Source organism: Octopus sinensis, linkage group LG12 (assembly GCF_006345805.1).
Source record: "Octopus sinensis linkage group LG12, ASM634580v1, whole genome shotgun sequence".
In the NCBI taxonomy this organism is placed as follows: Eukaryota; Metazoa; Mollusca; class Cephalopoda; order Octopoda; family Octopodidae; genus Octopus; species Octopus sinensis.
Window position 1 is genome coordinate 23,217,279 of NC_043008.1, and position 19,168 is coordinate 23,236,446.

At 34.6% G+C, this 19,168-nt stretch overlaps 1 protein-coding gene across 1 annotated transcript in view; it reads left to right on the forward strand.

Moving 5' to 3' along the window:
• LOC115218047 (IQ domain-containing protein H-like) overlaps positions 1–19,168 on the forward strand; it is a 396,498-nt gene that overhangs the window by 148,011 nt on the left and 229,319 nt on the right. The gene's annotated exons all lie outside the window — the stretch shown is intronic.

Here is a 19,168-nt window from a genome sequence, read left to right on the forward strand (position 1 = left end):
ATATTATTTTATTAGTCAATATCAATAAAGCTGAATTGCAAATAATTTGTTTCTCTTATTTTGGGATGGGAACGGTTTAAGGGGCAGTAGATGGGGTCGGATTGGCGCCAAAATTTACAGGGACATGTAAAAAGAGGTGAGCAGGCGACTGGTCTAGGTTAGAAACCCCTGTCTTAAAAGCTGTGGTTACTAGGGCAACAAAACCCAGACTTTGACAAGTGTTTGTCGTTTCTTTCTTTCGGATATCACCCTGTCTTCCTCAATCTCTCTCTTTCCTCTCTTGTGCAGTGGTGGTGGATGATAATAATTCACCGTTCTAAATGACCTGTGGCGGGAATATTTAAACTTTTGCAGCTGTCAATGCTTTCTCTCTATAGATACAGACATACAGTGAGAGAGGTGGTGGGAGAAAGAGTGACAGAGAGACGAAGCTGTCAAACATCGTTATAGAGAAAATGTGGAGGGAACTCCACATTTTCTCTATAACGATGTTTGACAGCTTCGTCTCTCTGTCACTCTTTCTCCCACCACCTCTCTCACTGTATGTCTGTATCTATAGAGAGAAAGCATTGACAGCTGCAAAAGTTTAAATATTCCCGCCACAGGTCATTTAGAACGGTGAATTATTATCATCCACCACCACTGCACAATCATAACAGATATTATTAATCAGATATATTGTGTTAATTTATATATATATGTATATAAATAGATATATAATTAATATACATATATATATGTGTATATATATATAATCTTAATATATATCGTCATCAACCCCTAGACATTAGTGACGGTAATCTATATATATATATATATACAAGAGGCTTTGGGTTAAAATAGTCAGCACATTTTGCTACGTTAGAGGTTGGCGGCCAGATCGAGCTGAAAATTGACACAGGCATAGAAGGCATGATGAGGCAGAGAGTTGAGTAGGTTAAAACTCGCCATCTGGGAAGATGCAGTTGCTATGGTGAGAAGAGTGATTTTTCTATATATATATAATCAATATGTATAAAGCTGAAATGCAAAAAATTTGTTTGTCTTATTTTGTGATGGAAATGGTTTAAGGGCCGGTAGATAGGGTCGGATTGGCACCAAAATTTACAGGGACATGTAAAAAGAGGCGAGGAAGTGACTGGACGAGGTTAGAAATCCCTATCTCAAAAGCTGTAGTTACTAGGGCAACAAAACCTAGACTTTGACAAGTGTTTGTCATTTCTCCCTTTCAGATATCACTCTATCTTTCTCGATCTCTCTCTTTCCTCCCTTCCCTCCATCATCTCTATATTATAATTCTGAAATGCAAAAAGTTTGTTTGTCTGGTTTTTGGCATTGAGAATGGGTTAAGGGCCACTAGATCCTGTCGGATCGACTCTAAAATTTACAGGGACATGTAAAATGAGGCGAGGATGCCAGTGGGCTAGGTTAGAAATCTTAAAGGTGTCATTGCTAGGGCCAAAAACGCACACTGACAAGTCTCCTCTCATTCTTTTATGTGTCTGTCTTTCTCCATCACTCACTCTCTTTCCTCCCTTCCTTTCACATTCTATCTATAACGTCATTTCACAGCGTCTACTTCTCTTCCCTCCACATTCTCTCTATAACATTATACAGAGAAAGTGAAAGGAAGGGAGAAAGTAATAATGAGTGAATGAGAATAACAACGAAGGGTTTAAAAAGCATAAAAATATTTTCTTTCTCAACATACTCAACATCTTTTGTTGTTTATAAATGGGAGAGAGATAGATAGAGAAAGATAGAGAGTAAGAGAAAGCGAGGGAAAGTCTACTATCATTCCCCCGCCGCTTTCACCAGCACTGTCACTCTCTCTCTCTCTATGTCTGTCTGCATTCATAGAGAGAATTATCATCGCCACAACCACCACACAATCATGAGAACAAATATATATTATGAATCAGATATTTATTGGGTTAATTTATATATGTGTGTGTGTTCTATATATAAATCATGAGAACAAATATATATTATGAATCAGATATTTATTGGGTTAATTTATATATGTGTGTGTGTTCTATATATAAATATGTATATATAATGTATATATACAAAGTGTATATATCTGTATTTATATATATATATATGTATACAATTTGTATATATTTATATATATAATGCGTATGCACACACACACACACATAGATATATATATAAATAATGCGTATATATGTACTTATATATATATAATGTGTGCATTATGTAGTCGGTTGAGCTGAAAATATGCACACTTATGTTAAAAGTGCTGGCGAGTTTGCATGTCAACTATTTTTTACCTCAAATGAAAGGCGTAACCTCTAGGACAAAATTCCTCATCTTATAAAATGTGGCCCGAGTAGACCCGAATGAAATCGGGTTATATTAACCAGAATGTGAAAAGGGGTCTAAATGGGGCTGGAAGGGGATTAAAATTTCAACTTACTCAAGATCTTTTGTTGTTTATAAATGGGAGAGAGATAGATAAAGATAGAGAGTAAGAGAAAGCGAGGGAGAGTCCGAGAGAAAGGAAGAGTAAGAGAGTGAGAAAGTGAGAGAGAAACAAAGAGGGAGAATGTGGTGATAAAAAACAGAAAGGAAGCAACAGAAAGTAACAACCACACTCTTACCCGTCTCATTCTTTTATGTATCTGTCTTCCTCTGTTTCTCTCTCTTTCTTCCCTTCCCTTCACTTTCTCTTTATAACATCGTTTCACAGCATCCTATATCTTTCCTCCACCGCCTTCGACAGCGCTCTTTCACATTCTCTCTTTATGTCTGTCTGCATTCATAGAGAGAATTATCATTGCCACCACCACCACACAATCATGAGAACAAATATTATGAATCAGATATTTATTGGGTTAAATTATGTGTGTGTGTGTTCTTTATATAAATATGTACATATAATGTATATATACAAAGTGTATATATCTGTATATATATATATATAATATATATATATATATATATATATATATATATTATATATATATATAATTTGTATATATTATATATATAATGCATACACACACGCACACACACACGCACACACATAGACACAGACACACACACACATATATAATGTGTGCATTATGTGGTCGGTTGAGCTGAAAATATGCACATTTATGTTAAAAGTGCTGGCAAGTTTGCATGGCAATTATTTTTTACCTCAAATGAAAGGCGTGACCTCTAGGAGAAAATTCCTCATCTTATAAAATGTGGCCCGAGTAGACCCGAATGAAATCGGGTTATATTAACCAAAATGTGAAAAGAGGTCTAAATGGGGCTGGAAGGGGATTAAAATTTACAGGAGCGGGTGTTTAGGAATTCTCTGTTACATCAAGCCTTTTATTCGTCAATGTGTTGCCGTCCATGATGAAGAAGTTTTGAATGCTTGCCATGGTGAGTCTACTGTCGTGAGAAAGAATCACTTCAAAAGTTGGTGTTTAGGAATTTTCTCTTACATCAAGTTCAAAATTTTACGCCAGCCGTTAAACTGCCACTACGTTGCTGTCTGTCGTTAAGAAATTCCAGCCATGGTGACTCTACTGTCCTCAGACTCTATCCCTTCAAACTTTGGTTTCCAACATTTTTTTTTCCGCTCGCTAGTTCGTCTGTCCCTTTTAAATGTTAGTGTTTTGCTGTCTTCTTTGAAGCAGACCTTTCCATTGTCACTGCCTGATACTTATGATTGATCTTTCAAACTATTTCCTTTCTCAACTTACACAAGATCTTTTGTTGTTTATAAATGGGAGAGAGATAGATAGAGAAAGATAGAGAGTAAGAGAAAGCGAAGGAGAGTCCGAGAGAAAGGAAGACTAAGAGAGTGAGAAAGTGAGAGAGAAAGGAGAGAGAAACAAAAAGGGAGAATGTGGTGATAAAAAACAGAATGGAAGCAACAGAAAGTAACAACCACACTCTTACCTGCGCATAGAGCTGGTCACTTTGAGCTAGTCTCTATATTGTAATTCTGAAATGCGAAAAGTTTGTCTGGTTTTGGCATTGGAACGGGTTAAAGGGCACTAGATCCCGTCGGATTGACTCCAAAATTTACAGGGACATGTAAAATGAAGTCAGGATGTGAGTGGGCTAGGTTAGAAATCCCTCTCTTAAAAGGTGTGGCTACTAGGGCAAAAAACACACACTTTGACAAGTCTCGTCTCATTCTCTTATCTGCATGTCTTCCTCTGTCTCTCTCTGTTTCCTCCCTTCCCATCACTTTCTCTCTATAAGGACGTTTGACAGATACTACTATCTTTTCCCGCTGCCTTCGCCAGCGCTGTTACTCTTTCCCTCACCACCTCCCCCCCTCTCTCTCTGTACATCTGTCTGCATTCATAGAGAGTTTTATTATCGCCGCCACCATCACCACCACCACCACACAATCATGAGAACAAATATTATGAATCAGATATTTATTGGGTTAATTTATATATATGTGTGTGTGTGTGTGTGTATCTATATACACATATGTATATAATGTGTATATATGTACATATATATATATATATATATATATAATATATATATATATATAATGATAAATCTCAGAGCGAGTTATAAACAGTAGCGGTAACACATCGTGATGCATATTTGCCATTTGAATATGGCTAACCCATAAGGGTGGGGCTACAAACTACAGTAGCATCCACCCTTATGGGTTAGCCATATTCAAATGGCAAATATGCATCACTATATATATATATATATATATTATGTGTGCATTATGTGGTCGGTTAAGCTGAAAATATGCACACCTATGTTAAAAGTGCTGGCGAGTTTGCATGGCAACTATTTTTTCCTCATCTTGGACAAAATTCCTCATCTTTTAAAATGTGGCCTGAATGAAATTGGCTTATATTAACCAAACAAGTAAAACAATGAAAAGCTATGCCATTGTAATCCTAAGTAAGGTGGGGTATCTCTGTAGGTCTACTACATATTTGTGCAAAGAGCAGACATTGTCTCACAAGTAGTTATACAGGTAAAAATGTTAGTAAATATGGTAGGATTTAGTTGAAAATTTGCACACCTATGTTAAAAGTCCTGGCGAGTTAGCATGGTAACTTCGAGTTTGCTCAATTGAAAGGTGTGGCCACTAGGGCAAAATTCCTCATCTTTAAAGTGTAGCCTGTGTAGACCCGAATGAAATTGAGTTATAATACCGAAACAAATAAAAGAATGATAAACTTTTTTAATCCCGAGCAAGACCGAGTTTCTCTGCTATTTATAAAAGAGGCTTTGGGTCAAAATCGTGTGCACGTTCTGCTACATCAGAGGTTGGGCGCCAGACCAGTGGTCAGATCGAGCTGAAAATTTACACAGGCATAGAAGGCGTGATGAGTGGAGTAGGTTAAAACTCACCATCTGGAAAGATGCGGTTGCCATGCTGAGAAGATTCAAGGGGGCTCTAAGCCCCTCTAGATTGGCGCGATTGGCATCTAAACCTATCTATAAAATGAAGAAGGCGAACGTAGACACAGATTCGATTTTTATGTAAAAAGGGGTTTAAATGGGGCTGTAAGGGGATCCAAATTTACAGGAGGGGGTAACTTGAGGGGGGAAATTGATTGGGAGATGTTTTGTGGCGCTACAGTGGTTACTTTGATGTGAAAACTGGGATTTTATTGATTTGGGGGGACACTTGGTGGTCTATATCGGACACCTTTTGCCCAATTTCAATCAAATTAACGCGGAAACCTAATTTTTTTATAAATGGCAGAGAGACAAATAGAGAAAGATAGAGAGTAAGAGAAAGTGAGGGAAAGTCCAACAGAAAGGAAGAGTAAGAGAGTGGGAAAATGAGAAAGGACAAACAAAGAGAGAGAATGTGGCGATAAGAAACAGAAAGGAAGCAACAGAAAGTAACAACCACAACCTCACCCGTGCGTAGAGCGGGTCACCTTAAGCTAGTCTATATATATAAAAGGGGCTTTGGGTCAAAATTGTGTGCACATTTTGCTATGTCAGAGGTTGGCGGCCAAACCAGTAGTCGGATTGAGCTGAAAATTGACACAGGCATAGAAGGCATGATGAGGCAGAGATTTGCGTAGGTTAAAACTCGCCATCTGGAAAGATGCAGTTGCTATGGTGAGAAGAGTGATTTTTTATCGATTCAAGGGTGCTCTAAGCCCCTCCGGATTGATGTGATTGACATCTAATGCCAATGGCATGCACTTTGGGCTGTTGTGCTTTATAATCATGCATTTTGTCGCAAAATTCAGGCTACTAAGCAAAGATTTTTCATTGTGAAAAAACGAGTGCTTTTTGTCCTTATTTTCTTTTAAATTTTTTTCTGATCACATTGTAACCCTTTCCAGGAAAAAAATTGCATCTTCATATAGCCCTTGAGAAGGGCTATAATGCACATTTTCAGTCGACATGAAATTTTGCTTTTAAGGTCGAAAAAGTTTGAAAATTAAACAAAAATGTTGAAATTTTCCTGGCACATAGTGCTTCAAATGATGTCATCGCTTTGAGCTGCAACTTTGCTGCAAAAGCATTATCAATCTTTTTCACGGCTGCATAAACTTATTAAGCCAAAGTGCTAGCAAGCTCATGCAAGCTGCTGGTGACTGATCTTTTTATAAAAGTGAAAGGATTTTGTCTATTTCTGCTGTCCATTTACGACAATGATTCAATTGACTAGGAAAACTACTTATATGTGATGAATATCCAATACCAAACTATCTTAATCTACATATTGAAACTGGATTAAACTTTGGCAAGCTTACCTTTACCTATTCTGAGTTACTTGAAAGGTGATGTCCCCTTCCCTCCCTTCTGTTTGTTGATACCTTTTTTTTAACCTCTGATACCGTTGTTTCACTTTAAGGATACTTCTTTACCCGTCCATTATGATATTTTGACTGCTGTCCATTGTTTCAAATATGTGTTAGCATTGTCATTCTAGCCTTTTCTAAACACTCATATATGGTTCATCCCAAGGAATCAACCTTTAGATAAGAGTTTTGCTTTCACTAGCGAAAGCTATATGTATCTTTCAGTTTATGTCCACACTATGTGGGAAGATAGAATGAAGGGGCTTTTGATAGCTTTTCTCTCCAAAAAAAAATAGCTCCCTTTGCTGTTGAAAAAAATAAACTCGCAGAGGAGAAATTTCAACATTTTCCTTCAATTTCCTTACACCATTTATGTGGCTGTTTCTGACAAGAAATTTCGCTTTCATGTAAAACAACTATATTTTGTAGTCATTATCTGTAATCTACTCCCAAAACACTTCAGTAGCTCTACTTTACATGGCTTGCAAACTTATATGTTCTATGATCATTAAAAGTGCAATGACTTCCACAATAACCAGCCTTCAACTTGATTTTCTGTTCCTAGGTTAATTGGAAACAGATTGCCATGCTACACATAAACCTTCTCGGTAGTTCAATTATTTGGTGAAAAAAATAACATGAAAGCAACTTAAACCGTCCAAAGGACAAGTGTGTTTGCTAGTTTCAGATATTTTATTAAACTCAGGAGATGATAAAGTCAGCCACATGTAAATAGGTATAACTGGGTCAAACCATTTATATTTCTATATGTGCAAATACATACATATGCTTATGGTGAGCTTCTGCACAGTTTCCATACACTAGATTCAATAGTAAACATAATTATTTAGTTAGAAGTTTGTTTTTCACTTATGTGAGTTTGGGTTCAATCTCTTGGCGTAGTGTATTGGACAGGTGAATTCTACTATAGCCATAGATCTTCCAAAGTGTGAGTGCAATTTGTAAGATAGAAATAATGTCAGTTTGTCAGAAGGCTCATTCCTGTGTTTAGTGGTGCAAATTTAACCCATCACCTTGGGTAGTTTTAATAGAATTTGCTCTGTTGTGAGCATTCAAGTTAGGTTTCGTATCTGAGCATAATTTCCTCCCTGTCTTTCACCAATTTTAGAAGTCCTGAAGAATATATTAGGTGCTGCCATTTCTCCTCTGAATAAATCATAGAAAAAAATCCCGAAATTTCAGTTGACCTAAACTAAATGATGCTTGGTAGAAGAAACTTGCTCATTGTATATAGACATTTATGTATGTGCATGAAATGAACTTCTTAACTGCACAACCATGCCATTATAGGCTAATATTTCCTTTAAGAGAGATGTAGTCTACAGAAAATTTTCACTACTGCTATTTTAAGAACCTGTGAAGCAGAGGAGTCATCTAGAATTGACATTCACCTGAACGAACACCAAGTTAGATGGTATTGTGATATCTGATGATCCCTTCTGATACTTTAGCAAACTCCTACATTTTCATACAAGTGTATTTATCTTGATCTCATCTTGCCAATATTCATATAGTATCAGAAAAAGAGGGTCTGAATTGTGTGCAGCTTTTTCTCACTTTTAAAGAAATCCTTGCACAAATGTAACATTTGTGTCTAGTGAGTAAGACTGTTACAAATAATTGTCAGATTCCTAACTATAGGACAAATAATCTTGCAGTGGTAGTGGGGTGTTCTGTACATTATAACAATGAAATACACCCACTTCTGTAGTTTCAGGTACAAAGAAAGTATAATATATATGGAGTTGTCATAGTTTTCTGCCTCACCCCACATGACCATGCACTTTGTGTGCATAGACAGTCATAGGCTTCATTGATTGCTGATGGCTAAATCTTTTTCAAGTCATAAGTGGCAGGTCTTTAATGGTAGCTGTGGTGTTATCACACATTGTGATAATGAAATACCACCACTTCTGTGGCTTGAGGCATGTAAGGTGTAACATTGGTGAGCAGTTGTGAGTCACTGGTCCCTTGCATGGATGTATCTTCTGTTGAGGTGCTGTATAGCTGAAGTTATTGTCCTCATTGATTACCAATGGATGAACCTGATAACTTTAGGTCTGTACTTCTGTTTTCTTTTTTATTTCTTTCACTCTCTCTTCTTTTATTTATTTATATTTTTGGTAGTTGTTAGGATCAAATTTGAGAATGAACTATCATATGTCGTGTGTGTGTGTGTGTATACATATAGTAAGATGAAGGAAACAGAAGATAGATTTGGTGCTAGTCTTTATTCAGTATGATGATCATTTCGACTAATCCTGCAACTCTCCATTATGGGTATGATTTTGTGCATCTAATTGCGTTGCATCAATCTGTGCAGTTTGTGTCACATCAGATACATGTATAAAGAAGGGAGTGTTGGGCTAGATATGCTGACCTGTCCTAGGAATGTTGTTTGTGCTTGCTGTTTCTTATCTATGACCAGCTAACAGTTGTCTGTGGGTATATAATGTAAAAATTAAAGTAATAAAATGTAAGGAATATAACCTAATAAAGAAAGATTAGATTTATAGATTACTGGGGAGGAGTGTACACTCACAGTCATGAACACACACTCACACAAATGCACAGACACTTCCACACATGCACACACACACACACACACTATAAATTAAAGATACAGAACCATAGAAGGAGAGTAAAACTGTTAAAAAAAAGATTACATTAAGATTAAGAGGCAGGATTCTGTGTTCATTGAGCATAGACACATATATAGGCATTTTTTGACAGTTTTACTCTCTTTCTTCTATGATTCCGTGTCTTTAATTTACAGTGTATGTAGGTGTGTGTGTTCATGACTAGGAGTGCACACTCCTCCCCATTAACCTAAATCTAATCTATCTTTCTTAAGTTGTATTCCCAATATTTTATCACTTTAATGCTTGTGTTATATACTCACGGACAACTGTTAGCTAGTCATAAACAAGATACAGCAGGCACAAACAACTTGCCTAGGACAGGTCAGTATATTTAGCAGGACATTCCCTTCTTTATGCATGTACCTGATGTGATGCAAACTGCACAGATTGATGCAACACAATTAGATGTACAAAATCCTACCCAAAATGGACAGTTGCAAGATTAGTCAAAACAATTGTTGTACTGTACCAAAGGTTTTCTTATTTGTTGTATTGTCATTTAGCATTTCAGTAACTTCTGCTGCATATATGACAGATGTAATCATACATCATTGGTCAACTGGACAGGATCCTAGGTTGAAACAGTTAGGCTCTTGGTATTGACCTTGTATAATGATATTCTTCATGTTGGGGCAGTGGCTATATAATAATTTCACAGAACATCTATTAAATATTTTCCTGTATCTGTGAGTTGCTGGAAAGTCTTTGTCTAGGAGGGAGAGGAATCTTTTACCTATTTTAGTTTTTATATAAAGGGAAAAGGAGGGGCAAACCAAATGATTTTCCGTGGCCTATTTGTAGATCTATTATTATTCTGATTGATATTAGTGGGGTTATCTATTACTTTATTTTTGATACCACTAGGTATATTATTATTATTATTATTATTATTATTATTATTATTATCATTATTATTATTATTATTATTATATATTAAATTATCTTTGAAGTTATTCTTGGCTAAGGCATTGTTATAGTAGGGCATTGCTTTCCCAAAATTTTCTTTAGATGAAGAGAGGTTAGACACTCTGTTATCAATATTAGCTATTAGGTTTTTAAATATTACAGGAGGGTAACAAAACTGTTTGTGTATACAGGTGAGTTTCTCATTAGGCTAATGGAAAGGCTTATACAAGGACTTCAGGTCTAGGGGAACATCTAAAAAGTCAGCTATAGACAGATTAGTAGCTACTGTAATTTTTAAGGCCTAATTGACTGAAGGTAGAAATAAGTTGTTTTCTGAATCTATCAAGAATGTGACCAACACACCTATGGGAAATACCCAAACCATCATGTCATGAGATGGGTACTTAGATCTCAATGTGTTTAATATAAACAAACCCAAAAGGTCAGAGATCTTAGCACTATCATACGATAGTTAATGGATGAAATAAATGTAGGCTATGTTTAATTGAAAGCACTCAGATCCTTTCCAGATCTATGATCCCTAACTCTTTACTGAACTCTAGATCAGAAATTTACATTGGTTCCAAACATATAAATATACTTTGAAGAATTGGAAAATTCCACCTATATCTGATTAATTTGTTGATATCTTTTCAGCTTTATAATTTAAGGTCTAAGATGGATAACTCTTTTACCTTTTTTTTACTTTTTACTAAAATGTAAAAAGTTTTTACTTTTTTGTTTTCTGTTTTTTATCCTTATCCATTTTCTATATGCTGCCTTCTCAGCTTTTTTGTGTTTCTTCCCTGATTCAATTTTTTTAGTTCATTATGATATGTGGTTTGTACTTGATGAATATGTTTGAAGTATTTCTTAATATGTGAAACTATTAGTAGCACTTAAAGACATGTATTGCTCTTCAAATAAATAATAAATAATATATATAATATATAATAATATATATAGGCACAGAAGTGGCTGTGTGGTAAGTAGCTTGCTAACCAACCACATGGTTCCGGGTTCAGTCCCACTGCGTGGCATCTTGGGCAAGTGTCTTCTGCTATAGCCTCGGGCCGACCAAAGCCTTGTGAGTGGATTTGGTAGACGGAAACTGAAAGAGGCCTGTCGTATATATATATATATATATGTATGTGTGTGTATATGTTTGTGTGTCTGTGTTTGTCCCTCTAGCATTGCTTGACAACTGATGCTGGTGTGTTTACGTCCCCATCACTTAGCGGTTTGGCAAAAGAGAGCGATAGAATAAGTACTGGGCTTACAAAAGAATAAGCCCCGGGGTCGATTTGCTTGACTAAAGGCGGTGCTCCAGCATGGCTGCAGTCAAATGACTGAAACAAGTAAAAGAGTAAAAGAGTAAAAGAGGGTGTGGTGAATAAGCTGTCATCTAAATTAAACAAAAATGAAAATAACACTGGCATCTCCTTTTAACAAATATGTTTACCAAAATTACATTCAAATATCTTGAAATACTAAAGAGTAAATTTATTCAATAAAATCACCATTGGCTTCAACCACAGCCTCCAGATGACTTCAGAATCTCCTGCAGCTTTTCTGGATGATCTCCTTGTTTAACTTGGTGAATGCTGCCATAATCTTTGCCTTCAGTTCATCTTTGGTGTTACAAGGAGTTTTGGTGGTCTTCCTATACTTCATATTGTACCCCTACAACTACCCCTTGTCAATTCTTTCTCACATATTTCCTTTCTTTCCTTTCCCCTCCTTAAACTGATATTCACTGCATCCAACTCAATCCGCAGTGAATATCAGTTTAAGGAGGGGAAAGGAAAGAAAGGAAATAAGTGTGTGAAGGAGAAAGAATTGACAAGGGATAGTTGTAGGGGTACAATATGAAGTATAAGAAGATAAGTGGTATTATGTATAGCACCTGAGTAAATAGTACCACAGAAGATAGATTGAAGGGAGGGTGTTAGAAGATATGTTGTGAGGGAAAGAGCTGACAAGACCTCAATGTTGCTGAGGTGGACAGTCTTTTCAAGCATAGCTTTTCATCATTTATCTCAGTTTCCCATCATCTCCTCTGAGAGGCTTAACATCTTGAGGTCAGACTTGTCCTCCCTCATTTAGTGATTGGCACTTCTTTATACATCTGTTATCTATCTACATCATATGACCATATCAGTGCAGTTATCTTTCCTGTACACAACATCTGATCCCTCTAATTACCAATTTTTCTCTCAACACATTTGCAGTTGGTAATAAATGTACTCTGATGTTGCACATCCATTGCTTCATTTCTTTCTAGTCTTCATGTCCTCTGTATTTACAACCCAAGTTTTACAACTATGTAGCATTGCCATTCATATACAGGCATTGTACAATCTGTCTTTCATACTGAGAGAGAGAGAGAGGCCTTTGTTACAAACAGAGGTAATAGTTCTCTGGATTTTGACCCTGCAGTTCTTCTACTTTTAGCACATCACCACCTTCCACTGCTAATTAGGTCTCCTAGGTAACAGAAATTACTACCTCTGAGGATCCTCCTGGGCATTCGAGAAAATCTATTTCCAATGTACTTATAGGGTTTATCATACCAAGGCCACTAAAGTCTGCTTTCTCTGTTAACATGGAATTTCTATCAATGTTTCATCATTTCAAATAAGGCCATTTACCTGACAGAATTAGTGGTTTATTTGTTTTCCTGCTTAATGGAATTTTGGTCTTTGCTAAGTTGTTAAATCCAGGTTTTGCTTCCATACCTAGAATTTCTTTTCTAATTCTACTCCAGATTCAACCATAAGAACAACATCACCAGCATAGATTTCTTCCCATAGATTACTTGTCTTAAATTTCTCTGTTATGACCTGGTTATAAACCAAAAGAGACTGAGAACCAAACCTCGGTGAACTCCAGTCTGTGCATGAAATTTATTGCTGTTCTCATTACTAACTTTTACTTTGCTAACCGAACCCATTTACATTTTTTAAGGGCTCTCACCAGATATTTGTCTATTCAAATCTTGTCTCTTTCAGATATTTGTCTATTCCTACTAGGTGACTTTCTCGCATATTGACAAATGCCAGGTACAGTATTTTTGGCTAAATACTTCTGAAATTGTCTTACTAGAAAGAAAGCTTCAGTAGTGCTTCTCCCTGGCACAGAACCATGCTGTATCGCATCTTGGTTAACTTTTTTCCTAGTTTATTGAGCTATCACTCTTTCTGTGACTTTCAAAACCTGGTCCAGTAATTTGATACTGCTGTAATCACTTCTCTCTAAGGCATCTCCTGACTATGATGCTGCTATATCAGTCATTGGATATAATACTTTCTTGTACAACCTGATTAGCTATATGGGTGATTAGGCCATATTTCTTCTCCACTTGATATTTTAAGCATTTCAATGGTAATTTCAATGTTCTTAATTTCTGCCTCTATCATACTGCTGTCAACAAGAATGGCTGGAATCTCTGTTTTAGTTCGGAAGACTATCTTTTCCCAGTCATTCTCCACATTTAGCAGTCTTTCATAATAGCACTTCCCTGTCTCTTTGTTTTCAGAAACACTAATTGTAAGTGTACCATTATTGTTCTCAATGCATTTCTCTCCCTCAGCATCTTGATTTTCTCTGATACACTGCCTTGCAATCCAGAACATCTCATGCCTTTGGTACTCATGTCTTAGAACATTAGCAAACCCCTTCTTTTGTGCTTCTCTCTTTGCTAAATAAACCTGCCATCTAGTTTCTCTTCTAGCTACCTTGTATAGTTCTCTGTTGCCCTCATTCCTCCAAACCTTCCAAGCCTTCCACTTTTTTTACGACTCTATCTACTTCCCTATTCCACCATCCTTGTTTGTTTGCCTTGAATTTTGCATCAGCCACAAATTGGATTTGTAGTCCTCAGTAGGTTACTCCCTAAGAATTTCCAATTGTCTGCCCTCAGCTTCCACCAGGGCCTCAAGACAGCTCTGGAACCTGATACATGTTCTTATTATGTCCGTCCCTGGGAAGATTTTTGAACTCCTCTTTGATCATGGCTTCCAGCTTGGCTTTGGTGTTGCAGGTAGAGTAGTTGGTGTCTTTCTCAGCTGTACCTCACACATAGTAATCCATGGGATTACAATCAGGGGAACTAGGAGGCCAGAAATTGGGGCTGCTGAAGTCATAGAAATTCTCCAACAATTACTTTGCCTCAACAATTACTTTGCCTCAACAATTACTTTGCAGAAAAATTATAATAGCATCCCAAAATGTACAGAAGTTTCTGCCTATTGGACCACTAGCATGCATGGAAAACCAAAATTTTAGTAGAAACACCATCTTCTCCTCCTCCCCTGAAGGTTTCTCATCCCTTTTCCTGACATCCAGTCAATTTTCTTTGTTTTGATGGCAAGAAACATGGAAAATGTAGTCTCACACCCATGGGTGGTTGGAAATGGCATCAGTACTTTAAGAGACATCTTTGCAACATCAAGATATGACCATGCCATTTCAGTCCAAAAGTCAGAACAGTACATTTCTGGAAAAAGCATTTTGCATCTCGATCAGACCAAATCAGTGAACTGTTCTTGAATTAAATTGTCTTCTGTTGGCAGATCGCTAACAGTGAGTACAAAGGGGTTCCTGATAAAACAGAAGTATTTGTTAAAGTCATGAAGATCAGGAAAATAAAGAGAATATTTATGAATACTTTTTAGTATATATCAAACTTTTACCACAATAGAAGGAGAAAAAGAAAATATAGAAATAGTTTAATATTTATACACTTAAATATTAACTCATCAGATGATATCTTTGAATATTGATTAAATGATATTTACTGGTATTAATAAAGAAGTATTGAGGTAACAGAACATACTAATTATATATAAAAAATTTTTAGTCTAAGCAGATTTTTTTATAAGTAGTGAATATATAGCTTTATATAAGCTGAGTATGAAATTTATATAGATAGAAGACTTAGAATAATTTCATAAATAAATGAATAAAGTCTAATTTTAAGATAAAATAGAATAATCATAGAACATCATAGAAAAGGGATAAAATGATTTAAATACTCATACTATGATAAAGTATATTTAACTTGTTAACACCAATAGAGAAGATTTTTAGAAAAAAGTTTAATAATTCAAAATATATTAAATTAAAAATTATATTTACTTGTCACGATAATATCTATAAAAGACTAATGTTCGGTCTCGGCTAAAGGAATAATTAAGTTATGGAACAATTCTATTTTACACTAATCTTTTTTTTAAATTAAGGGTTATATTATAGGTTTAAGAAGTTATTATTACACCCTACATGATATTTATATTTTGTTATTGATACTTATTTAGAAAGGTTATTTATATAAAGGTCCTTATAAATACTAAGATCAGGAGGGTGGAGCAATTTGAGAAAAGAGAAAAATCAAGTAATTTTTAAATATCATTTCAAACAATATTATCATACTGTATAAGGTTAAAAAATTTTTTTAGGGTATTCAAGAAGATTATTAAGAATGAGGATTTTAACAAAAAGGATACCACTTTTTTTAATATTTTGAGTATATACCAAATTTTTTTTTACCATAATAGAGGGAGGAAAAAGAAAATTGCAAAGAAATAGATTAATATTTATATATTTATTCTTATCTAAAATATTCACTTATTATTAGGTTTCTATGGAGATTGATCAAATGGATTTAACTGATATTTAATAAGGGCAACTGAGGTTAAAGAACATGTCAACTATATACTGATTTAATTAAAGTTGAACTAATTTTAAGTTGTGGACATACCAGTATTAACTTATATAAGCTGAGTATGAATTAATAGGGGTACAAGGATTAGATTTATTTAAGGCTGCTATAAAAATAACAATAACAATAATAATAAAATGATCAGTTAGGGTAGAGCATCATGGAAAAGGAATAAAATAGACTAATCATTAAAAAACCATAATAAAGAAAAAAATATTCATACCTTATTAACTCTAATAGCAAGATTTTATAGAAAATGTATAATAATTTATGAGCTAAAATAATTGTTAACTTATTTAGCTTACTATAATCAGGGCTGAAACTCGGTATTAGTTGAAAAGATAATTTTTGTTAAAAGGACAAGTTAACCATATACTAATATTGAATCACGATATAGATTACAAAAGTTATTTGTGTTAATTCATAAATGATATTACAGTTTCTTAGGGGTACTTAATTGGAAGGGCTATTTAAAACCAAAATAAATACAAAAATTAAGAGGATGGAACATTTTAAGAAAGGGATAAAAAACTTAATTACTAAAACTATTTTGAACAATATGTCATTTTTTGGTATAAGGTATAAATATAAGGCTGTCATGGAGATTTACCATTTAGGCAAGAGAACAAATAGTTAAATTTTAATTTAGGTAGTTTAGTTTTTAAATTTTGAAGATACCCATATTGTTTTTATAAGCTAAGAATGGCTTTATAGGGGTACAAAAATTTAGGTTTTTATAAAAATAATTATAAAGTTTTGAAATGATTAGGTAGAGTAGAAAAGAATGTGAAAATAGCTTAATCACTAAAATCATGATGAAGTACATATACAACTTAGTAACTTCAATAGAGAAGATTTATGGAACATATGCAATAATTCTAGAAATTAAAAAATTGTTTATTTACTCAATTAGCTTGTGTCTTTAATCACTGATACCTAGTATTGACTAAAAAATTAATGTTGCAGGGTATGCTATTTATGCATTGATTTTAAAACTAAGAGGTATATTATACGATTTAAAAACTCAAGATCAATAAAGAGCTACTTTCTAAAATATTTGAAGGTACGGGTAGTACTGTGTATGCATGATACCCTAAGGTCTAATTGATCAGGTTTACATTATCTTTATACTTAAAAATTTAATGTTTCGATAGAGCAAAGCTCGCACCCATATCTGCTATTTCTATAAGGCTGTGCTTTTCTTATTATTTCCCATTTGAGGCTAAATTCAATTCCACTTTCCTTCAATTCCCACATCTTACTGATTAATGATGTACAATTCACTTTATGTTTAAGTTTAAAAGATGACACATGATTGTATATACGCTGTTTCAAATTAATCAAACAACCGAAGTAAATATAATTATTACTTGTAGTTATTATTGTACATTTATATACTACATTCTAGGCAAGACATTGGCCTAGTAACGGACAGCGGGATTTAACCCTACAGTTGCAACTAGGGGAATAATTATTATTAATATTAGTATCATTAAGAATTAAATTATTTTTATTTATATTATTAGTGTTTTCATTATTTATAATTAGATTATTAAGTAAGTTATGTTCATGTCTATAATTTTCTAACTCCACTTCAACCGTATTATCATATAAATTCTCCTCATCACCAAGCATACAAATAGTTTCCATGCCCGTATATGTACTGAGACTATAATCCATAATACTATTATTAGAGGTGTTACCACTATTTATTCCATATACCCTATCATTTTCAATATTATTATTTTCCTTTTGGGGGTTTAAGTTATGGCTGATAGAATTATTACTATTATTATTTATATAATTATTATTATTGCCATTGTTATTATTATTTTTATTTTCATTGTTATTGTTAATGTTACTATTATTATTATTATTATTATTATTATTATTATTATTATTATTATCATTCAGTAGTTTTATTTTTATAATGTGCTTTCACTTCACTACCAAGCGCAGCTCTGTGTGCCTTGGGTATGTGCTGTGATTTGTTGTGATGCTCTGATGATTACTGTATTGAAAGTGTTCTGTGTAGGATGTGTGCTGTGCCTAGTAGTGCAATTTTCTGTATGTTATATGTGTTTGTAAGTCCTGGTGTTTTTGTTATGTATTTGTCTGAATATTTTTTATCATGCCTAATGCACCTACTATGATAGGAATTGTTTCTGTTTTTAGATTCCACATTCTAGTTACCTCTATTTCCAGGTCTTTGTATTTTGAAAGTTTCTCCATTTCTTTTAGAGACATGTTGTCATCTGCTGGTATTAATACATCAATTAGAAAGCATTTTTTTCTCTTCATGATCTCTGACAACTATATCTGTTCTGATGGCCTTAATTTATCTATCTGTGTGTATCGGCATATCCCAGAGTATGGTTGCTTTCTCGTTTTCTGTGACCTTTTCTGGTGTGTGCCTATACCATCTTTTTTCTGTTGTTATTTCATAATGTTGGCATAGCTTCCAGTGTATGTAGGTCCCAACTCTGTCGTGTCTGTGAATATATTCCTTCTTAGCCAGGACTGGGCAGCCAGAGATAATATGATTTATTGTTTCTTGTCCATCTCCACATATTCTGCAGTTACTTGTTATATTTCTTTTCAACCACTGCTGGGATTTTTCTTTGTCTATTTCTTTTGCATTTAGTTTAGTCCAGTACTTGCCATGAAGGGGCTTTTCTTGCCATCGTTTTATCATGGTCCGTTGCTGTTCTAGTTTTAGTTTTGATTTCATTTGCTTTATAGCTTTTGTTGTGTTTTTTCTTCTCCTTCTTCTTCTTCTTCTTCATCTTCTTCTTCTTCTTCTTCTTCTTCTTCTTCTTCTTCTTCTTCTTCTTCTTTGTTAGGTGGTATGATTTCTTGTTTGTATTTGTCAGCTTCCTTAAATACTGAGAACAATTTTTTGTTTTGCTCGTGTTTTGCCGCTATTTGTATCAGTTTTCCTTGCTTCTGAAGTAGGTATTTTTGCAGTCCTATGGTGGTTATTTTGTAGTAGTTTTCCAGCTTTATGAGGCCTCTGCCACCTTCTATACGTTGTATATATAGTCTTTCGATGTCAGATTTTGTGTGATGCATCCTAGATCCTGTCATTATTTTTCTTG